At 33.8% G+C, this 25,648-nt stretch overlaps 1 protein-coding gene across 1 annotated transcript in view; it reads right to left on the bottom strand.

Moving 5' to 3' along the window:
• Nucleotides 1–9,892, bottom strand: part of myo16 (myosin XVI) — a 341,691-nt gene extending 331,799 nt beyond the window's left edge. The window contains exon 1 of the mRNA XM_073846062.1: nt 9,756–9,892. The gene's annotated coding sequence lies outside the window, so the exon portion shown is untranslated. The remainder of the gene's footprint in view (nt 1–9,755) is intronic.
• Between the last annotated feature and the right edge of the window lie 15,756 nt (nt 9,893–25,648).

Here is a 25,648-nt window from a genome sequence, read left to right as displayed (position 1 = left end):
GTAAATTGTGTTTTATAGAATATATAATATTTGTATTTGTCTGTATTTTTTTTTTAAATATATTTTTATTCTGTGTTTTTACCCGTACATGCACTGTACATGTGGCAGTTTTGACAATAAAGCAGACTTTGACAATAAATCAGACAAGGGTTATGATGTCCACATATTTTTGTTGAGGAAATGATAGGAAAGATTATGTGGACATTTTAATTAAATGTTTGGTCAATATTAAACAAGGAATTCGATCATCATATGAGTGTAACAACTGCATTTACCAGGCCTTTGGTGCCCTTTTCAGGCATTTCTATTAAAATTGTAATGTAAACTGTTAATTTTGTATTAATTATGTATTTTAACACTGTTGTTTAATGACACCATATGGTCATTATTAATCAATAATCATAATTGCTTCTGTGTTTTAATATAATGCATTTTAAGTCATTTTGTTTACTTAGATCTGCTTGTATTCATATTAAGAAGGAGGCGTTAGACGTGAAATTATTACCGACATTAAAACACTATTAACGTCGACAGAATAAAATAAAGTTTCACAGGATTATGAACGCACCTAAGTGATGCACGGGCTTCATTTTGGGCTTTCATTTCTCGGCGCCGGATTGTTGATATCTCTTTCCAGGACCAGGCATATTGTTCATCAATTATTATCATCATTTTTGGCCAAAAAGGCAGCCGTAAACAGAGGTAAAGGCGCGTCGCTGCGCGTAATCACGTGTGCTTACTAGCCTACTCTGCTGCATTCACAGAAAATGCAATATATACGTTTTTATTTTTGTTTATTTGTATATGTATATTATTAATATTAATTTATTATTATAATAGGCTATATAAAAACTAAAATAAATAATAATAAAAATAATAAAATAATAAAAATATTTTTTTTGAGCAGCTGGGATGGTGCCCCCTGGGAGTTGGTGCCCTACGCAGACTGCGTACTCTGCGTATAGGGAGCGGCGGTACTGTATAAATGTATCTGAAGGGAGCCGACTGTCCTCAGAAACGTAACGTTGTCATTTTCATTTCATGCCTGATAAAACTGCGCTAATGCTGCTTTGTATACAGCCGTTACTAGGGAAACCGTAATATTTCAGCGCTCCTAAAGCGCCACCTAGTGACAGAGAATGAATATGCACGTCCACATTTTCAACTGGTCAGATTATTGCAAATCTCGACCAATGTTTTTTTATGCAGCAAACACAGAGTTGTAAATGTGAAAGAAGTTAATGTGCTTTCTAAAAATCTAAACAATTAAGACAGTTATATTTATGTTTTAAATAAATATAATACATTATATACTTGATTTATTCCTTTTAATTGTATAAAGGCTGAAATTCCATTTTATAAGATTTTTTTGTGAAAAACCTGTATCTGAACTGTAAATTATGTAATTTTATGGCTTAATATGGCTTAATACCGTACATCGTCCAATCCCACTCATACTGTTCATTTTACTTGTGCAGCTCTTAAAAAGGGTCATAAATTGCCTCAAATTGATATTTAAAAATTCCACATACACTGTAAATAGTGAAATAAAATTCATTCCTTGATATTTGTTGATATTTGTGTATTGAAAATATTTTTGATTGACATTTAGACTCCTATCTAATTTTCTAAATTTAAGTTGTTGTTTTTTTTGTTTTTTTATTTGGGATAGTTAAAATAATTTTCGGGCTACCAAAATCTGAAGAGTACCTGCCCGAAGGGCTACCAGAGATTTAGAAATTTTGCGAGCCCTGACCTCCTTTCTGGAAGAGGATTAATAATTAGTTGGCCTAGTGGCATAATTTTTATTATGATTTCTTTCCCCCTTTTCTGTTCTGGCCAGAGCAATGTGTTTTTGTTGTTGCTCACTCTTTATTTATTTTATTCTTTTTGTTTCTTTATCTGAAAACTGCTGAAGCAGTTTGTTTGTTGTTTAAATTTATATGAATAATCAGCCTGCTCTAGTTTAAATGGAAATATATTATTGTTAATAAGCTGAGTCTGAGAGTTTTATTTATGTGATAGTTTATTTCACATTTCTTGTTTGTAAAGGCTAAATAAAAATAAAAAGTGAACCTTATTTTTTGTATTGTTTTTATTACATTTTTTTTTTTATATAATTTTAATAGGAGGAGCCTGGATGTATTATAGACTTTGCAAATTCAGTTTGCAGACATTTGTAGGTACAGAAATCCATTGTGTGTGTCCTCAGCAGTTTTTTCCTGAGGCTTTTTAATATTGTCCATATCGATATCGGAATTATATCGTATCGACCGAAATTAAGAAATATATTGTGATATAAATTTTTGCCATATCGCCCAGCCCTAATTCAACTATTATTTTCTCTTGTGGACTATATGTAAACGTCTTTTATGTGAAATATCTTATTCAGGACAGTACTAAATAAAAAATAACATGCATTTTGTATGATCCCCTTTTTTTTTGGTAAAAAAAAAGTAACATTTTTCAAGGATTCTGCAAGGTGTATGTAAACTTTTGACTTGTCTGCTAATGTCCATTTAGAAACATCCATATGCAAGCATATTCATTTTTTGAACAAAATTAATAGAGTTTAAATGGTACTGATGAAATTTTACCACACTATGATGCTTAAAATGAACTGGTTCCTACCTTTACCCTGCTCACCAACTGTCCAATCAGCTGCTGACTGAAAGGACGTAAGAAGCTGAAATGGATCTGTAAGTTTGGAAATGCACCAGGAGCCCAACAGGAAACAGAGTAAGCCGATCTACTCAACCCAGGAGCCCAATAATAGAAAGCAGCCCAAGCAAGGCCTATTAGTGTGCCTCTGTGAATGTGTCTGTGTGTGTATTGTGTGCCACGTCAGGAATGTAACAAATGGCCAAACTCCTGAAGCATTCTCAGGATTGCAAACATTTTTCTGATTGCAATCCAGTTCCCAGCTACAAAATGCTAATTTAGAGCAATTAAGCTGCACATCTCCCTCCTTCAGCACTAGCATGATCCATCAGAAAATCCTCACATTTCTCTCGAGTATCCATCCATCACTCATTCTCTGCATTTCAGAAATAAAGAGAGAAAGCTGAGACCCTTTTCTATTCTGAGCTATCTACTTGAATTATGTCATTACAATTACACTTTACATTCAATCACTGCAGACACCTTTATCCAAATAATACTGTCAATCAGACAAAACATGTCAACAGTTGAACGGAAAAAAACAGCACAGACTGTAAACATGAGTTTAAAGTGTAAACTAACAACAGGTCTCCAAACAGCTGTTGTTTATGGATTACTGAGGAAAGATGTGAAGGAAAATTGCTTGGAGAAAGAGAGGAAGATATCAGTCTTCTGATAACTTCAGAGAAACATATTCCTCCACAGGCGATTGTAAGGAGGAGGGAGAGAATTCGATTAGACTGTCATGGCATCTCAGATGCCTTAGCTGATACCAGAAAAAGATAGAGGAGAAAAAGTATTGCGAAACAGGGGGACAATACTAATAAGATGATTGTCCCTGTCCAAAAGACATTGTTTGCACACATAAGTCATAACACTTATTACACACATGCACACGAGTGATACACTTATTAAGGAATAGTTCACCTAAAAAGGAAAATTCTGTCATTAATTACTCACCTTCATGTTATTCCAAAGTCTATGCAGGGTCAGAAAGCTCTTGGATTTTATTAAAAATATCTTAATTTGTGTTCCGAAGATAAACAAAGGTCTTACAGGTTTGGATTGACATGAGAGTGAGGCCCTGTTTACACTACTGCGTTTTCTATTTAAAACAGCATTTTAAAATGGAAACGATCTCATCTACACTGGCATTTTCACTGCATTCAGTTTTGGTCTGTTTTGGTCCGTCTACACTGAAATGCAACCCTGGAGTTTTCACTAAAATGCGACCCTGAAGTTTTCTAACCAAAACGCGGTTTGCAGGGTTACCCTGAAGTTTTCGAACTAAAAGTCTGCAGCGTTTTCGAAAGTCTCCATTTTGATCAGTTTACACTGAAACGCAACTCTGGATTTTTCAAACTAAAACAGGGTTTGCACCATTTTCGAAAGTCTCCGTTTTGGTCCGTTTACACTGAAACGCAACTCTGGAGTTTTCAAACTAAAACAGGGTTTGCACCATTTTCGAAAGTCTCCGTTTTGGTCCGTTTACACTGAAACGCAACTCTGGAGTTTTCAAACTAAAACCGGGGTTTGCACCGTTTTTGAAAGTCTCCGCTTTGGTCCGTTTACACTGACACGCAACTCTGGAGTTTTCAAACTAAAACGGGGTTTGCACCGTTTTCGAAAGTCTCAGTTTTGGTCCGTTTACACTGAAACGCAACCCTGGAGTTTTTAAACTAAAACGGGGTTTGCACCGCTTTCGAAAGTCTCCGTTTTGGTCCGTTTTACACTGAAACGCCACCCCGGAGTTTTTAAACTAAAACGGTGTTTGCACCGCTTTCGAAAGTCTCCGTTTTGGTCCGTTTACACTGAAACTCAACTCTGGGGTTTTCAAACTAAACCGGGGTTTGCCCCGTTTTTCGAAAGTCTCAGTTTTGGTCCGTTTACACTGAAACGCCACCCCGGAGTTTTTAAACTAAAACGGTGTTTGCACCGCTTTCGAAAGTCTCCGTTTTGGTCCGTTTACACTGAAACTCAACTCTGGGGTTTTCAAACTAAACCGGGGTTTGCCCCGTTTTTCGAAAGTCTCCGTTTTGGTCCGTTTACACTGAAACGCAACTCTGGAGTTTTTAAACTAAAACGGGGTTTGCACCGTTTTTGAATGTCTCTGCTTTGGTCCGTTTACACTGAAACGCAACTCTGGAGTTTTTAAACTAAAACGGTGTTTGCACCGCTTTCGAAAGTCTCCGTTTTGGTCCGTTTACACTGAAACTCAACTCTGGGGTTTTCAAACTAAACCGGGGTTTGCCCCGTTTTTCGAAAGTCTCAGTTTTGGTCCGTTTACACTGAAACGCCACCCCGGAGTTTTTAAACTAAAACGGTGTTTGCACCGCTTTCGAAAGTCTCCGTTTTGGTCCGTTTACACTGAAACTCAACTCTGGGGTTTTCAAACTAAACCGGGGTTTGCCCCGTTTTTCGAAAGTCTCCGTTTTGGTCCGTTTACACTGAAACGCAACTCTGGAGTTTTTAAACTAAAACGGGGTTTGCACCGTTTTTGAATGTCTCTGCTTTGGTCCGTTTACACTGAAACGCAACTCTGGAGTTTTTAAACTAAAACGGGGTTTGCACCGTTTTCGAAAGTCTCCGCTTTGGTCCGTTTACACTGAAACGCAACCCTGGAGTTTTTAAACTAAAACAGGGTTTGCACCATTTTCGAAAGTCTCTGTTTACACTGACATGCAACCCTGGAGTTTTCAAACTTAAATAGGGTTTGCACCGCTTTCGAAAGTCTCCGTTTTGGTCTGTTTACACAGAAACGCAACTCTGGAGTTTTTAAATTAAAACAGGGTTTGCACCATTTTCGAAAGTCTCCGTTTTGGTCCGTTTACACTGACATGCAACCCTGGAGTTTTCAATCTGAACGGGGTCTGCAGTGTCTCTGTTTTGGTCCGTTTACACTGAAATGCAACTTTGGAGCTTTCAAACTAAAACGGGGTCTGCAGGGTTTTTGAAAGTCTCCATTTTGATCAGTTTTTGAGGGTCAAAAACAGCAGAGTAGTGTAAATGACAGGCGTAACTGTAGCAAAAGTTTTGCAGTTTAAAACGAAAATGCACTTATGTAAACGTACCCTCAGTAAATAATGACAGAATTTTCATTTTTGAGTGAACTATCCCTTTAAGATGTGAATACTAAGCCCAATATTAGAAACTTTTGTTACATTTTTGTGCATAAAATCGTAATTATAGTCATTTAACATTTTATCTTGAAGACATCATCATTATTATTAATTCGTTTAACAGCCAAAATTTAAAAATTTTCAAAAAATTATAATATTACAATATATGTATTCCTGGGGATAAAAGTTTAGTTTAAAGCTACACAGGATGAATCTCAAAATGTTTACCGATGTAGCTGAAGGAAATTCTAATTAATTAATTTTTTTTGTTTAATTTAAAAATCTACTTTAAAATCAAGGGAAAAGGGCTTTAATGCAAATAAATGTGGTGTCATATGCTGCTCCCATTAAAGTGCTTTCTTATTAACTCTCTGCATATTACACAGTGACTTGGCGATATCTGGGATGTGAAAGATGCAGAAATTATGCTGTTTTCAAAATAATGTGGATTCCTATTGCAATACACCAAAACTAATGTGACAATTCATTTTTTTAAAGAATGATATCATTACACCAACCATTATGTAAAAGGTCAAAATGCAGACAGATAATTTAGCTTTTTTTTCAATGCATTTTTACATTGTCACACACATTTTTATCAGTAAAATTCCAAGTAGATGAAAACTGATTGAAGAGAGCCTTTGTCACTAAAACAGTGAATGGAAACTTGACTATTTTCACACTAAACCCCCTTTTTTTGATAGTAGTATGCCTGTATTGAATATATATTGAATATCCACTGACCCTATAGAGATGTTCCACTCAAACATACACACATCCAAAGTGTTATAGGATCATGATGATGAACTGTTCGACAGCCGTACACACACTGTTTATGTGACAATATACAAACTGAGTGAGAAAGTGTGGAACCTGAAGAAAAGGGTCTTGCATTAGTTGCAACCTACCCTCTAAATCAGGTTAATGTGGTGGATTTGTTCCAGGCCCTCCAGATTTTCAGTTTGAAGGCATCTGCAGAAACCATCACTCACTGATATTGCCTTTCTAACACCACCCGTGATACCACACGCACAATTACTCCTGACCTACTTTAGTACACCAGAATGCTGCATTCTGAGAACATTTCCTCTGTGTGGAGGCTGAATATTTAGTGACACGCTCTTAAACCAGGTACACTCTGCTGCGAATGCTCATCACTCTTCAAACCGTTCTGAATGAGGTTTATTATTTAGAGAAATTATGTTTTATAACACAATTTGATCAGCTACCCATTAATGCAGTTTCAGCAGTTTCAACTGTTTACTGAGGGTTCATCTGAGGTGGCCGAAAACCACAAAAACAGAGGAACGTGTTTTGAATAATTTGCAACTTTAATACTCTTTTTCTCCACCATATAGTTTCTTACATCAGCGCTGCGGTACAGAGGAAACATTACGCTCCAGAGAGAGAACGCTGTTAGTATGCAGCAGCTTAATGAGCATAAACAAAACACCGCATCTGTCGACACCAACGTAATAACAACTGCTAAACATTAGCACATCTTAGTTGCTCACAATTCTTTCATCAAATATAGCTGACTCTATGTTTATTGTTCACAGATACGAAATACCAAAACGTTGCTGTTTTTTACTGCAGGTACAGTATTCCAGTCAATGCAAATCTAACATAGAAGACTCTATAAAGAGAGAACCTGTAATTATAAACCACTGTGATTGGTGCGGCCTGACCAGTGCTGAGAAAAGTAACGGATTCCACATCAACATTTTCAGTTTGCTCCAGCAGTCAAGACTATACAATAATTTCTTAATACTGTTGATAAGAAGGGTCAGCAGCCATAAGGATTTAAATGAAAATAATTTAGTATTATTCGTACTTGTCCTACCTAACCAACTAAAGACAAATTTAGGGCTGCTAAGCTTTGCCAGCATTCACTTTTTGTCCCAGTGGATACTATACTAGCATACAGAGGGGTGAACTGAGGACCTCTCAGTCAGGACAAACATCACTGTGCTTCTACAAATCCCATCCACCCAAATTCAGCAAAAAATCAGTCTTCAAGAAAATTATCTTACACACACTTAGCTATCTAAATGGTATGGAACCCCGTTTTCGCCACTGAATAATTTAAAAAAAAAAAAAAGGTTATTGTGTGTTTGTATCTCACTTCTGATTTTTTTTTTTTTTTAATTTGCATGGTATAAACTCACAATTCTGACTTTTTTCTTAGAATTGCATGATATAAACTTACACTTTGACTTTTTTCTCAGAATTGCATGATATAAACACGCAATTATGACTTTTTTTCTCAGAATTACGTTATACAAACTCGTAATTCTGACTTTTTTCTTAGAATTGTGACAAAAACTAATCACGAATTAGTCAGAATTGCGAGATATGAACTTACACTTTGACTTATTTTTCAGAATTGCATGATATAAACTCGCAATTCTGACTTTCTTAGAATTGCATGATATGAACTCACAATTGCAAGTTATAAAGTCAGAATTGCAAGATAAAACTCACAATTCTGACTTTTTTTCTCAGAATTGCGAGATATAAACTTACACTTTGAACTTTTTCTCAGAATTGCATGATATAAACATGCAATTATGACTTTTCTCAGAATTGCGAGATATAAACTTACACAGACTTTTTTCTCAGAATTGCATATAAACATGCAATGACATTTTTTCTCAGAATTGCATGATATAAACACGCAATTATGACTTTTTTCTCAGAATTACATTATACAAACTCATAATTCTGACTTTTTTTCTTAGAATTGTGACATAAAAACTCATAATCACGAATTAGTCAGAATTGCGAGATATGAACTTACACTTTGACTTATTTTTCAGAATTGCATGATATAAACTCGCAATACTGACTTTCTTACTTAAAATTGCATGATATAAACTGGCAATTGCGAGTTATAAAGTTAGAATTGTGAGATATAAACTTACACTGACTATTTTCTCAGAACTGCATATAAACTCGCAATTATGACTTTTTTCTTACAATTGTGACATAAAAACTCACAACTGCGAATTACAAAGTCAGAATTGCGAGATATAAACTTACACTACTGACTATTTTCTCATACTTGTGTGATATAAACTAAGAATTGCGAGTTTTTTTTCTGGCAAATGCTAGTTTATATCTTACAATTCTGTCTTTTTTTTCTCAGAATTGTGAGATATAAACTCGCAATTGTGTTATAAAGTCAGATTTGCAGGATATAAACTTATTTCTCAGAATTGCGAGTTCGTCTCACAATTTTGACTTTATAATTCGCATTTGCGAGTTTTCTATTTTTTATTCAATGACAGAAAAGGGCTTCCATAAAATAAGGATATTCCATAGACTTCTATTGTTTTACACAACTAATACTAACTTGTAAATATTATAACCTAACCATATCAGAAAACGTAAAAGAAAGTAAAAATGTTATTAGTTTAATTTCATTGCGTTTTCACAAATAAAATGCAAAAATCTTACTTTTGAAGGTAAGATTTAAAGAAATTACTACATTATGCATTAAATTAATTTATTATGACAGTAAAGATTGTCTTTTAATTAAAAAAGATATATATTTCAAAGAAACCTGGAATAACATTAATAACAAGAAGAACTGACACTAAAGAGTGATTGCTGCTGAAAATTCAGCTTTGTCATTACAGAATTAAATTACACTTTAAAACATTGTAAATTGTAAATTTAAATTTTAAAATACAAATTCACAATAATATATATATGGGGCTTAAAAATGTAACTAAAAATGTAACCCAACAGTTCAGTTAGTCCATATTTGAAGTATATATAACATAGTTGAAACAACCCCGCATTTTTTTTAGAGTGTACCAACCCCAGTTTTTTTTTTTGTTTTTACAAATTTTACAAATTTTCAAATATGAACCACTTCTACTATTTACAGTTTTGTCCTCAAACTTTGTGAGTCTGGATAGTTCTGTCCCCAAAGTACAGTCTCATAAACACATTGAAACACACACTCACCTCATAGTCCTGATCTCTTCTTCTCTTGCAATTTGTATAATCCAGATCTTCTACATTGCTTCAGACATCTCAACTGATCACAGTTCCCTGCTCTCTTTGTATGTCTCATGCACAGTGATTTACTAAGCTGCTTCCACTCCACACAGCTCCCATGGGCTGGTGTCTTCCACAACTAACTCATCCGATTGAGCGAGCCGTATCAGAAAAAGAGAGCGTGAGGGAGGGAGGAGTCACAACGGAATCCAATTTGATGAGAATGAGCCTGTATTAAAAAAAGAAGGACACATTGATCATAACAGAGCTGGGTGCTAGACTGCAGACGAACTGAGAACGACAGACACTCCAAATCTCTGATTACATCTGCTTAGTAAAGAGCAGCTGCTCTGAAACAGTGACACAGGACTTCTGCTGGCCATGAAACTGTGGAGGGGGAGGGGGAGGGGGAGCGAGGGACGAGGGGTGCTAAAAAGTACATATACATATATTATGTATTTCAGTTAGCAAACACACAGAGCAGGACAGGAAAGACTAGCTCTAGACTGGGACACAACACAGCAGTCTCTCTAAGACTGTTTTAACGTTCACAAGACTGTTGCTGGTCACCATCTGCATAACAAAGACACTTCACTCTTCTACAATGACAAAAAGATGGAGAAGCGATGGAAGTGAGCAAGAAAGTTTGGAATTCCCACAAAAAGTTAGGACATTTTTACCAAATTATCATCACCAAAATTATAATTTTACTAGTAGTAGTTTATCAAGTGGTGGGTTGCTATGTACAGTACTTAGGATCATCATACTCTCAAACACCAAAAATCTCAAAATAAAACAAAATAAAGTAAACACTGAACAAAAAAGCAAATAAATAGAACTACAAAATAAAACAATGAACAAACAAATATAAAAACAGGAAATTGAACAATAAAATAAAACTAAAATAAATACATAAATTAAATGACAGAAAGAAAACTATGAACAACAAATGCATACATTTACAAAAAGAAAAGTAAAATAAAAATATTTACAAAACAACCATCCAACAAAACAAACAAATAAAAATAGATCAAAAGTACACACGAATGCATAAACAATAAATAAATGAATAAATTCACAAAATAATATCAATAAACAAACTAATTACAAACAGAAAACTATGGCCAAATAAATAAATAAGCAAGGTATGAACATTAAACAAAAAAGCGAACAAAAAGCAAGCGAACAAATAAATACAATTACAAAATATGAATAAACAAACAATAAAGGAAAGTATAAACAAACAAGCAAATAAATTAATAAATATATTAAATTACAAACTAAACCTATGAAAAATAAAGAAATAATTTCACAAAAAGAAAATTATGAACAAACTAAATAAACACATTTACAAAAAGAAAACAAAGAATAAACAATATATTTACAAAAAGAAAACAAAGAACAACCAACCAAATGAACAAAAAAACATACAAATAAATTAAATGCATAAATAAATAAAGTCGCAAAAAACTATTATTAATAAATAAATAAACAAACAAATAATTTAATTAATAAAAAATAAAATTACAAACAGAAAACTGTGGACAAACAAACAAGCTATGAACATTTAAAAAAGCAAGCGAAGAAATTAATGTATGAAATTACAAAAGAAAATCATAAGAAATAAACAAACAAACAAACAAACAAATAAATAAAATTACAAACAGATTACTATGGATTTAAAATAAATAAATAAATAAGCAAGTTATGAACATTGAACAAAAAACAAACAAAAAGCAAGCAAACAAAAAATATAAACAAACAAACAAATATGCAATAAGGAAACTATAAACAAACAAGCAAATAAATTTAAATATATTAAATTACAAACAGAAAACTAAGGCCAAACAAACAAGCAAATAAATAAAGAAAGAGTATATCAGATGTGTAAGCACTTGCAATGAAAGCAAACCTGTGACACAATTTTGTGTTTCGTGTGGTAAATTATTGGCTGCTGACAGCGTGAAACCATTATAAAAAGGAATATAAAATAAAAAGAAATACACTTGCACCATTTCTACTTCTCCAGCCGACTGCACTTTTCTCAAATTCTTTCTGAATCAACTCCAGGATGAGCTTTTCTCATTCCCAGAGATCTCACTCCCGTTCTCCAGCTGCTACAGCTCTGCTTTTTGCCTATTTACTTCAACTTGGCTTAAGATATGACACTAAATTCCTAAATGATTGACTAAAAAATTTGTCAATCTCTTTGGCACTCAACTAAAATAATATCTCATCCATACAGAAAATAAGCTTCCAAATAAATGGCTGCACTTACAGACATCAGTCAACAGCATCACTGACACATACAACATACCTGTGTAATTCCTCCAATAATTAGAATAATTTCATCAATAATTTTAAAAGTGCTACTCAAACAAATAAATGGAATACTAGCTCCCTAAAATCAAAACAAACATAGCATATAATGAACCATATATTATTTCAAAAGATCAAGGACAATTTAAAATTTCCAAAATGCTCTCTTGTGTTCTGTCTTCTGCTGTTTGCTGATTAACCTTCATTATTTCAACAGGTCATGGTCAGTAATGACCTGGGTAACTACATGCTGTGCTTTTAGCTAGGAGTACATCTACACCCACCCTATTAGAGCATTCATTATCTGAAATAACCTTTCCTCCCTTTCATCACCCACTCATTCTCATTATTATCACTCTGGGTTTCCTGGACAAGTTTGCTTTTGCTTTGGTAACTAACTATTAAAAATAAATCATTATTTATTTATTTATTTATTATTTTTTCATATATTACTCATCTTTTTAAAAGTCAGATTTGTCTGGTACATGGTACATTTGATATATTGTGATAGAATTCTTGGAAAATGTAAACAAACAAACAAACAAACCATGCTATCAATCAAATTCATCTTTGTCTTTTTCCTTCTTGACCAATGGAATAACACAATTGCATACAAAAAGAAAAATGACACTAAAACAGAGCTGTCACTAACAACTATTTTGGTAATAAAAATAGACCTAAGCAAACAATAGCCTTTAAAATGACTTAAAATACATATATAATAGCAATGAGGCAATAATAATAAGTTTAAATAAAGAATCAAAAGCAAGTAATTATGAACAGAACTGTTAAAATACATAATGTATTATGAACAACAAGCTGATGTACATTACGCATTATAAGAAATGACTGCCTGACAAATGTTTTTTTACACTTTACTGCATTATCTAATTCTTGTTTAATATTGACAACATTTAATTAAAATATCCACTCAATCTTAAATATTTGGCCAGACATCTGTATCTGTAAACTCTGAGTGAGGGTTTGAGCTTTTATTTTGAAATCGCGATAACAGCTTGTGTATGTTTATAAATAATTTACCTTCTGATGAAATGGCGCTCCCAGATGAACGTTATAACTAAACAAAACTCAGAACAACATGCACAGATGGAGTTTGGGACGCTCCACACATGTAAATGATAACAGTTCCTGTGTAGCATTTACTGCGAAAGGAACCGCCGTTCGCGTCCGTGGAATAAGCCACTTCCGGTATTTTGCCGGTTAGTCCACATGGCAAATGTCTTTTTACTTTTTCCTGAGTAAACGATGAGCGCCGCCATTACGAATTCTAACGTCAGATTGAATGCTTTTTTGTTCCGGTTTCCATAGGAACCCATTCAAATAGCGTCCAACTGTTTTTAATGTAGCTAACGTCGGCTGCTTCGTGTCATCTACATACTCATGAAAGTGAGGCACTGACAAATGACGGTCATTGCGACATTGCCAAGTGATGGCGCTATGGAGCCATGTGCTTTTTAAAAACATTTGAATAGGTTTAACATCAGTTTATTAGCTCGGAATATACCCTAATGTGACTAGAAACAATGCAGACCGGAAATGCAAAGCATTCTTTCAGTTAAGAGTCGGACTTACTTCCGTGTTCAGGAAAAAGGTCTATAGAGAGTTACTATAAAAAAATCGAGTACTACAATTGGATCCAGAAATCGTGGCAGCCCTATACTAAATAGAAGAGAGACTAAAATGCAAATTGTTTATTTAGTAGGCTACTGCATCAAAGTACAACAATTTATGAGAATAACTATTTTACGTGTTTTAAAGGGAACCCTGGGTAAGACTTGAATGGAGTAATATAATGTAAATGATGTCTCTTACTGAAATATGTAGTAGAAATTTATGAAAGAATTATGTTATTTAAAAACTCCACATCATACATATTTTGGACTAGGGAGAGCCATTATTTTGAATATGTAGAACGGTTGCACTCAGTGAGCTACTGGCATTGAGCTACGCTATTTTTACCGCAACACAACTGTGAAAATAAAATACTGAAATGATGACCACAGCTACTGAAAGAGCATACTGGTGCCGATGAATATAAGCAGGCTTAAACCAAATGTCATACCCTCGATTTTCCTCACAAAGAATCTAAACACCGGCGCTGAGAAACTACTTCAGTGGCTGCAGCGCCATAACAAGCATTGGCATGTTTACATCATTTATAAGTTCTTTCAGTAGCTGTGTTCTACTAAAAGCCTCAAAGGCATCAGGGCTACAGTGGATAGAACAAAAACGCAGATCTTAAGGAAATTTTATTCGTCCACAGGCATCCTCCCATTCTTTTCTCCTCTTCTTATCGCCAGGAAAGCAGTGAAGACTTACAATCGCTATCTGTTGCTAATTTTACCGGACACAACTTGGAATACACAACTTGAAAACAATATGCCCCATTTTGCGGCTTTTAGTTGTAATTTTCAGTCAAAGGGCAACAAGAGAAGCAATGTAAAAGAATGGGAAGATGCTTGTGGGTGAATAAAACTTCCTAAAAACCCAGGTCTGTGTACTCTCACTTTAGCCCTGATACCTTTGAGGCTTTTAGTCGACCACAGCTACTGAAAGAGCTTACAAATTATGTAAACATGCCGATGCTTGTCATGACACTGCAGTCACTGAAGGAGTTTCTTGGTGCGGATTTCACTCGATATCTGCAGCGTGCGTTTAAACTCTTTGTGGGGAAAATCAATGCTACAGTATTTGGTTTAAGCCTATGCTTATATTCATCGCCACCTGTAAGCTCTTTCAGTATCATTTTGGTCATTGTATCAGTATTTTATTTTCCGAGTTGTGCTGTGGTAAAAATAGCATAGCTCAGTGCAACTGTTCTACAGAATCAAAATAATGGTGTCCCCATAGTCCAAAATGACATGGATTTTTTAAATAACGTAAATCTTTCATGGGTTTACTACATATTTCAGCAAGAGACATCACTTACGTTATATTAAGCCATACAAGTCTTAACTCACTTTTACATGTTGTTTGAACATTAATGTCTGTTGGCAGTTTGTGTACACAACCACCCTACAATGATAAAAATCCACCCAGAGGTATTTTTTAGGGCCTGTCCACACGGAGACGCGTTTCGCTGTATACGTATACATTTTTTATCGTATTGGCGTTTCGTCCACACGGATCCGGCGTTTTAGGAGACTGAAACCGCTATTTTTTGAAACCGGGTCCCAAAGTGGATAAATCTGAAAACGACACCCTTGCGGTTTCGTGTGTACAGCCAATCCGTATATTTTGTGAAACAATGATGTCATCACATCACGTGTCGGCTGCGTCACACGTAACAGCAACAACAATAATGGCAGACTACATGATTGTGTTCGTGTTGCTACTAAGCCTACTAGCTGTATTACAGCAAAATCTATTGCTTCTATGCCACTGTTATGAGCAACAAGCGATAATGGAAATCACCATGGTTATGCGCATGCTCAAAGTCTTCTTCTCCGTGTATAGTTCTTCTTCGCGCCGATCCTGATCTACATATGCGCCTATGTTCGTGTGAATCGCTCATGATGCAGCTTCACCCACAGCAGAAGTGAGTATAAGGGTTTTTTATGCATCTTTGCAAACAGCCTTTCTTAATAATGTGCTTGTTGACCAGTTTCGCAGCTAAACATGGCTAAATGCGGCTAAATGCAGCTAAATGTGGCTAAATGCGGCTAAAGTAAACATTACGGCTCATCATCCCACAGCAGAGAGGGGCGGGGCGAGCAGAGCTAATTTGCATTTAAAGAACCATGCAATAAAATTAGTTGATTTTTTGCAGAGCTGATTTTGACAAGGTAAAAGGGTGTTTTTTACACTACTATTGAGAACTTTTAACCAAAGTATATAATAGACTTTCCATTAAGACCCTAAAGAATCATATGAACTTGTGGAAAATGGGCATCCGATGACCCCTTTAATACCCAGGGTTCCCTTTAAATAACTTAATTCTGTAAACTAATTCTTATCACAGAAAGAATTATATTGTTTTATAGTATTCTATACAGTGATAAATGCTATGTTGATTAGCATCATTCTGCTGCAATCGAGTGTTGCCTGTCTCCACATTTCATCGATAAAATACGTAATTCTGTATTTTATCAGCTGGATGCCTAAAGGGATTTCCTGGAACTTTGTAAATTCTATTACTGTTATGAGTCTTGCTTGTGGACTTTCTGTGCGAGGGCACCCTCCAGTGTCGAGTATGAATGAAACAAATTACATGTGAGAGCTTTGTGCTCCATAATGGTGCTGGAATTATTATGTGTCATATTGTCCAATGTGTACTATTCATTTTTAAATATTGCCAATACCGGTATTGCGACACCTATAATTAACACCATAACAATATTTCATTATTCAAATATCACAATTATCGTCTACTACTTATAATAAATGAATATTACTTTGAAGCATTTTTTAAAGAAACAAAAATAACCATGTTATTTCAGTTTCTGAATAAATTAATTTGATCTGTGTTGTTCCACTCTCTCCCAAAACTTTACACAAATCTATTTTTACGCCTTTCATTCCCTTAGTGGTGTAAGGGAAGTTTCTCACGCATACAGCTACAAACTACGCAAGGCAGAAAGACATAAAATTATGAGAATTTGATTGCATTCCATTATGCTGCTGAAAATGATAGAAAATGAGAGAGTTTAGCTTGTTATAAATGTGTACTTTTAAATTGTTTTATGAGAAGGAGCTCGCTTATTTGTTTGTTCGTTTGTAATGAGATTTGGAGAGTGTTTGTGAGTGTTTCTGACATGAGTGCTCTTGTGTTTTTGACCTGTTTGCAAACATCTAAAGCAGAGGCTAGCCATTACACAAATATAACATAAAACAAGAACCACCAAAACCTCAATCGGTCTCAACCCTGTAGCCAAACCAGCAGCTTTTCATCCTTCTGCCAGACCTGGACAAGAGCATCTACAAGCAGACATGAAAGAGAAACTGAAGGAAGTTGTCACAGCAGCCACTTTTGTTGTTTTATATTCATTCCCCAGTGTTATTCCTGTCTGTGCTTTCCTTCAAGCTGAAGGCCTTGAATGGAAGTGTGGTGAGAGAGTGATTTTTCATTGCTATGTCCTGTGACAGAGGGTTTGATAAATAGGTTTTAACTTCCCCTCCTCACCACACAGACACATGAATTATTAAAGCCAATTTCAGCGGCTCTGGCTGCAGCGGCGAGAATGTAAAACCACAAACAGCACATGAATAAACAACCAGCAGAGATACAAACAAAATCTTAGAGTTTAAGAACACGGACCGTATATGAAGCTTTCATTACATTCACCAACATGTTATTATCCAGGCATTACAAGCATACATCTCAGGAACGGCTGCAGTCAATCATTTGGATTCACTGAATTTATGTTTCACATGATCTTAAAGATATTCAGATGTAAAGGCTTATGCTTACATGCTGAAATAATAATAATAATAATTAAGGATGCACCGATACGAATCTGCCGATCACTTGCGCGTTTTGTCAATAAAGCCGGTTCTGTAATCAGCGGTAAATGCCATCAGGTGCGTGATTTCACGTTGAGCCGTATATACTACTTTACTGACAAAACGCGCAAGTGATCGGCCGATACATATCGGTGCATCCCTAATAATAATAATAATAATAATAATAAATATTATATAACTAATAAATATTTATTTATTTAAAAGATTAAAAAACCCATGCAGACAAAAATGTATAATATGTAATTTAATATACTAAAAAATTTATATAATATACTATACTATAATATAATATAATGGTTTTACTTCTATGTATTTATTTAAATATTTAATTAAAAATAGAAAAAAGAAAATCATATGCAGGAACAATGTATATTTATCTACAACAAAAATATAATACAATATAATATAATAATAGTTTACTTTTATTCATTTATATTAAGACAAATTCATATGCAGGCAAAATGCATATGTATCTACAACAAATAATAATATAATATAATATAATGTAATATGATATAAATAGTTTTACTTCTATACTGTTAATTTACTTATATATTCATATTAAAAAAACAAACTCATATGCAGGCAAAAATACATATTTATCTACAACAACAAAAAATAAATATAATATAATATAATATAATATAACATAATATAATAATAGTTTTACTTCTATACTATTTGTTTATTTTTTTTAAATTCATATGCAGGCAAAAAAATGCATATTTATCTATTTAAATATTTAATTTAAAAAATAATATGCAGGCAAAAATGTGTATTTATCTACAACAACAACAAATAAAATAAATAATAGTTTTACTTCTTTCTTTCTTTATAATAATAATAATAACAATAACTATTTTATAACTAATAATAATAATAATAATAATTATTATTATTATTATTTATTACTTTTGTATTATTTACTTTATAATAATTAATTTAAACCACTACTTTTATTATATAGTATAGTTTTACTTTTATACTGTTTTTTTTATTTATTTTAATTTATTTATTTGAAATAATTCAAAACACTCATATGCAGGCAAAACTTTAGATTTAGTGACAACAACAACTATAATATAATATAATATAATATAATATAGTTTTACTTCTATACTTTTTCTACACTTCTATTTATTTGTTTATTCAAATATTTAATTTTAAAGAAATTATAAAAGAAAAATCACATTTCGCCACATTGTATATTTGTCTGCAGTAATAATAACAACAACAACAACAACAACAAAAATAGCATTTTTTATGATTAATGGATGAGTTGTACCAGGCTACTATATGTAACACTGACCCCATTGGTCTTTTGAGATAAACACACTCTTGGCAGGAAAAGACTCACAGGAGACTAAGTAAAGGACTCTGGGATTCACGGCTAGCCAGAATGAGTTTGGTTGCCAAGACCAAATCTGGACATTTACAACAATATAGCAATGACATTTATATTAAGAAATATCTTATGAGCACCTGATGCAGGTGTCAGGTTTAAGGTGGCATAGACAGTAATGTTGTTGTAAATGCATGCAGCACAGGATGCAGCACTAGAAGAGAAATTAGGCTTGGTGATAAGAGACTTTGGCGGGAGGAGACTGTGATGTAGATGAAGGATAAGCCTGATTCAGGACCACCTCAGAGTCAAGAGGATACAAGAACTTGCAAAGAGAGAAAGAGTGCAAAGAGAGACTCATGGGGATGAGAACAAGGAGTATGGAATAAATTGAAAAAATATGGGGAAGAAAAATAAAGAATGAGTAGAATAAAGACAAAAAATAAAAAGCAGAGCACAGAGCTAAATAATGGGATTCATAGCTAGCCAAAAAGAGTGATTAAATTGATGTTTACCATATATTGAGATACTTTGCTTACGCACACATGCATGTGTGGAGCCATCAGATTCAATAGGAACAATTACAAAAAATTACAAAAAACTTATTGCACTTATTGCAAGTGTGATAGGCACAAAGAAACCTGTTCCTCGTGGTTAAATTTTAATTCTTTAATGACTGTTGACTAAACGGCTAACTGAAGGTTAAAAATGTAAACAAATTGGATTAAAGAGTCTTTTTTTGTCAGCATTGTTATTGTTAGCCTGCAGGCCATGTTGATGTTGACAAACTTAATATCAATCAATATCGATATCACTAATAACTATATGGAAGCCCGGTGAATAATAATAATAAAACTTTAATAAATAATTATTTATTTTCAAACACATACATTTTGGATAATATTAATATATATAACCTGAAAATATATTTGGTAATGAAGCAAAAATGAAATCTAGAAATATATAGAGACTATATGTAAACTTATCAAAATATATATTTATAGAAATGTAAAGAAATATATTTAGCAATATATTTCTGGGTATTTATTAACTTACTTACTTACAGTATGACATACTAACTAAAACTGCAAATTTAAAGAACCCAGACCCAAATTTATGTGCATGATAGTGTCATTGTTATCTATGAAAGCCTATTTCTGCCACTAAATAAAAAAAAAAAAAAACAATAAAAAAAACTTTTTCTTTTCAGAATTGTGTGATACAAACTCAAAATTGTGATATATATATATATATATATATATATATATATATATATATATATATATATATTTATAAACTACTTATATCATTAATTCTGAGAACTGAAGTCAGGATTGTGAGATCTAAACTTTGTCATAACAGTGAGTTTGTATCTTGCAATTCTGACTTTTTTTTCTTGCAATTGTGAGTTTATATATTGCAAATGTGTCTTTTTTCTCAAAATTGTGAAATAAACTCGCAATTATAAGTTATAAAGTCAGAATTGTGAGATATAAACTTGCAAACTTTTTTTCTCACAAATGCGAGTTTGTATCTCGCATTTTTGACTTCTTTCTTTGACTTCTTCAGTTTATATTTTGCAATTCTGTCTTTTTTTCTCAAAATTGTGACATTTAAACTCACAATTGTGAGTTATAAAATCAGAATTGTGAGATATCAAGTTAGAATTGTGAGGTATAAACTCGCTGACTTTTTTCTCTCACAAATGTGAGTTTGTATCTTGCATTTCTGACTTCTTTCTTGCAATTGTGAGTTTATATTTTGCAATTCTGTCTTTTTTTCATCAAAATTGTGACATACAAATTCTCAATTGTGAGTTATAAAGTCAGAATTGTGAGATATAAACTTGCTAACTTTTTTTCTCTCACAAATGCGAGTTTGTATCTCGCATTTTTGACTTCTTTCTTTGACTTCTTCAGTTTATATTTTGCAATTCTGTCTTTTTTTCTCAAAATTGTGACATTTAAACTCACAATTGTGAGTTATAAAATCAGAATTGTGAGATATCAAGTTAGAATTGTGAGGTATAAACTCGCTGACTTTTTTCTCTCACAAATGTGAGTTTGTATCTTGCATTTCTGACTTCTTTCTTGCAATTGTGAGTTTATATTTTGCAATTCTGTCTTTTTTTCATCAAAATTGTGACATACAAATTCTCAATTGTGAGTTATAAAGTCAGAATTGTTAGGTATAAACTTGCAATTCTGTGAAAACCTTCAATTAATATGTGTAATATCTCAAAAATATGAAACAAATTATGAACTGGTTTCTTTTCTGCAATTGTTCTTAACGTACAGTGATTTTAATACCCTATTGTTCCAGTTATCAGAGAGGAAGAGACAGAAAAAAAGACACAAATAAATAGCGGAACATAGATGTGAGGGCAGATAAAGGAAGAAACTTGGATGCTGATTTGGGGAAACAAATGTAAAGCAGGCCGCAGTTTAGTGAGAGTGTGTATGTAAATGAGTGTGGGAATGAGTTCATCAGTGTTTGGCCAGCCACAGTGTGTGCACAGCTTGTTTCATTTCCTGTGGGACAAAAATGTCTCCGTCGTTCCTGCTTTCTCTCCATCACCCCATTCGCCTCCCTTCTCCTCAGAAGCACATTCACAATGACATCAGCTTCCGCCAACACACCAGCAGTTGCCATGGCAGCACACAAAGACATTTTTGGGAGGGGGGGCGTTGCCTGGCTGACACATTCAGACATGAGGCCGACCAATCCCCTCACCCCGCGTTCAATAGACATTTGCACCGCCAGATGCTCTGTTTGTAAAGCCTTTAAAGACATTGGCTGATTGCAAGTTTGGCCTTTCACTTGGCCCGGCCTTTTCTCTGCTCTCCATTATGGTTTGAACCTCAGCCATCCCCGATGCTCTCTGGCCCTTTCTATTGTTTTTCTCACTGTGCTTCTCAAACTGTGCAGTGACTCTGGAAATTTACAATATTGAAAATGCAGATACAGAATTACGATTTTTACTTGTTTCATAATTCTGGAACTTTGTGTATCTAACACTGGGTTTCTCAACTCTGGCCTTCAAGATCCACATTCCTGCAGAGTTTAGCTTTAACCCTAATCAAACACAGCTGAACAAGCTAATCAAACTCTTCAGGATCACTAGAAAGTTACAGGTGAGTTTGATCAAGGTTGGAGCTAAACTCTGCAGGAAAGTGGACCTCGAGGGCCAGAGTTGAAAACTCCTGATCTAACATATAGTCTAGGATGATAACTATTACAATAACAATACAGATATACAGTAGACATTTAAAAAAAACAAAAAAAAAAAAAAAACTACAATTTCTTAAATTTCAAGGTCACTGTTAGTCCTATTTGAAGTTATCCTACTACGAGTAGAAGGGCAGTTTTTAAGCATTTTTCAGAAATGAACTGGATTTCTCTTTTTCTTCCACTCCACTTTCTGTTAACATGCTTGGATACAGCACTCTGTGAACAGCCAGCTTCTTTGGCAATAAATGTTTGTGGCTTACCCTCCTTGTGAAGGGTGTCAATGATGGTCTTCTGGACCACTGTCAGATCAGCAGTCTTCCCCATGTTTGTGTAGCCTAGTGAACCAAACTAAGAGACCATTTTGAAGGCTCAGGAAACCTTTGCAGGTGTTTTGAGTTGATTAGCTGATTGGCATGTCGCCATATTCTAATTTGTTGAGACAGTGAATTGGTGGGTTTATGTTAAATGTGAGCCAAATCATCACAATTAATAGAACCAAAGATGTAAACTACTTCAGTCTGTGTATTGAATTTATTTAATACACAAGTTTTACAATTTGAGTTGAATTACTGAATTAACTTTTCCAATTTATTTCTAATTTATTGAGATGCACCTGTATTACCTAAAATGTGTAATGTAATGGATTATGTTACTAACTACAGTTTGTCTCATTTAATGTTTTTATCAACTTGTGTCACAATTAAAATGCATTTTAGGGCTTCAGATCTGAATTTTTTTTTTCAAGCCAGATGTTTGACTATCTGCATAAATTACAATATCATTACAATATCTGTGTTATTTCAGCTCACTCTGCTTCTAAAATGAAGGTATAAATATACATGAATGCATTTGACAGATGTTTTTAACCAAAATGATATACATTGCATTCAAGGTAAATATTTAGTTATTGCATTTCCTTTGAAAAAAAAAAAAAATCATAATCCTGGTGTTGTTTATGCTGTGTTGTGCTGTTCAAGCTCAAATAATAATATTTTAATATTTTAAATGTAGTATAGTATAATATAATATTCCAATATAGGTTGCAATATAGGATGTAGATAAGCGTTGATCGTTTTTAAGATGTAGGCTAAAACATTTGGCCTGCTTGTGCCTTCAAAAACACTGGATACAGTAATACATATTGAGTTAAATAAAAATAGTTTATCTTTAACACTTTCCACAACCTCTCCTAAAGTTCATATTTCATGTTTACACTGAATGCTTAAACAAATTTAAATATTTAAACTCTATGAGGATTAAACTGTGCAGAGGACCTGTCATAACATACGTCTCATGATTAATTCATATGCAGACTTGTAGGATAAACATTTTTTTTTTTTTTTAATTTAAAAGAATTCAGCCACAAAACTGCCTCAAGTAAACTAGTACATGTGTTTAGGTGGATAAAATTTGAATAAATGCGGCTGTGAAAATGCTGCTTTCTCATTTCTTTCACTGTCATCCTCTCTTTCCCTCCTAGAATTTTCTGGGATGGTGCTGGGAAAAGTAAAACTAGGATAAAGGAATATTAACAGGGAATGTAAGAAGGTTTTGAAAGTGAGAGATATGCTGGTCACGGGGAGTTTTCCTTGCAGGCTGCACCTTTACCCATCTTCTCTTTATGGTTTCTCCACGCTTAAGACACTCTCCACACGTCCCTTCTGCTTATCTCGCTTTCCGTTTATCACAGCAGGAAAAACTAATGAAATATGGTTAAAAAAACAAAACAAAAAAAAGTGCTGTTTTCATCCAAACGTTGCTTAGAGAACTAAATTGGCATTCATCTTTCATCATCATCATCATCATATGCAGTCAACTCACAGTCTAAATTTAACTCTGCTGAACTACACATTGACAGTGATTCTCCATCATGGAAACATGCAATTTTTGACATTTCTGATGCTGCCTCATGTTAACCTATTAAATGACTTTTTCCCCCATATCAATCTACACTCCATACACCATAATGACAAAGTAAAAACTGAATTGTCACAACGTCATAAATTTATTAGAAAATTGAAATAAATACATTGCATAAATATTCATACCCTTAACTCAGCACTTTGCAAAGATGTTAAAAACCTGTTTTTGCTTTGCTATTATGGTGTATAGAGTTTAGATTGATGTGGGAAAAAAGCTATTAAAGCAGTTTAACTTGAGGCAGCAACATAAAATGTGAAAAAAAAGAAGGGTATGAATACTTATGCAATGGAATCATTTAGGTTTTTTATTTTTAATAAATTTGCAAAGATGTTAAAAACCTGTTTTTGCTTTGCCATTATGGGGTATAGAGTTTAGATTGATGTGGGGAAAAAGCCATTAAAGCAGTTTAACTTGAGGCAGCAACATAAAATGTGAAAAAAAAAATGAAGAGTATGAATACTTATGCAATGGAATGATTTAGGTTTTTTTTTTTTTAATAAATTTGCAAAGATGTTAAAAACCTGTTTTTGCTTTGCCATTATGGTGTATAGAGTTTAGATTGATGTGGGGAAAAAGCTATTTAAAGCAGTTTAACTTAAGGCAGCAACATAAACTGTGAAAAAAAAATGAAGGTTATGAATACTTATGCAATGGAATAATTTAGGGTTTTTATTTTTAATAAATTTGCAAAGATGTTAAAAACCTGTTTTTGCTTTGCTATTATGGTGTATAGAGTTTAGATTGATGAGTAATTTAAAGCAGTTTAACTTAAAAACAATGAAGGGGTATGAATACTTTCGCAAGGCACAGTATACACACACAGTTTTATGTAGTACATAAAATAAAATATAAATTAATTAAAATAGGTATTTAAAATAGCACATATGAAAACATCCCAGGTTTGGTGTAAATTATGAAGTACTTAAGCCTATGGGGCTGTACTAGAAAAAAAAAAAAAAAAAAAAAAAACACCAGCTGGGAAACACTGTAATAAAGGGAGTAAAAGGACTTGGTTTTGGAGTCTTACAATGCACAGGGATCAGCTGAATAGCAGGAGAGACGAACATCAAAATGATCAGCATGACAGCCTGTGAGTTTCACCACAATGACAGTCTGTTTTAAAAAGAAAAGTCATCATTTTGAAAGCAAAATCAATAGAGCATCCTTTTAAAAACCCAGAGTCTCAGCTGAGCAATCTCTTTTTTTGAAAAATAATCAAAAGAAAAGGAGCAAGAGGCATTGCTGAACGCTGCACATTGATCTTCGTTCAGCCTCCCAACAGAGTCCAGGTGTGTTTGACTGATCTGGTCTCTGAATCTGGGGCCGTTCCATCCCTGCTGAGGAGTCAATACCTCAGCTTGAGAGACAGTCTTAAAAGTACCCAACACTTTATACGACGAGCTTTATAGGTCTAGTCTCTCTGTGGGTGAGCTATTCGAGGATTTGGTTGTATTACACCAAGACTTTGCCAGACTCTGGGCATGTCTCTCAATGGACCATCTTACAGCCGAATGATCTAAATCAAAGAAAAGAATCTGCCCTGGAAATTGCAAAGGAAGCA

Source organism: Garra rufa, chromosome 8, assembly GCF_049309525.1.
Source record: "Garra rufa chromosome 8, GarRuf1.0, whole genome shotgun sequence".
NCBI lineage: Eukaryota > Metazoa > Chordata > Actinopteri > Cypriniformes > Cyprinidae > Garra > Garra rufa.
This window is presented reverse-complemented; position numbering and strand designations above follow the sequence as displayed.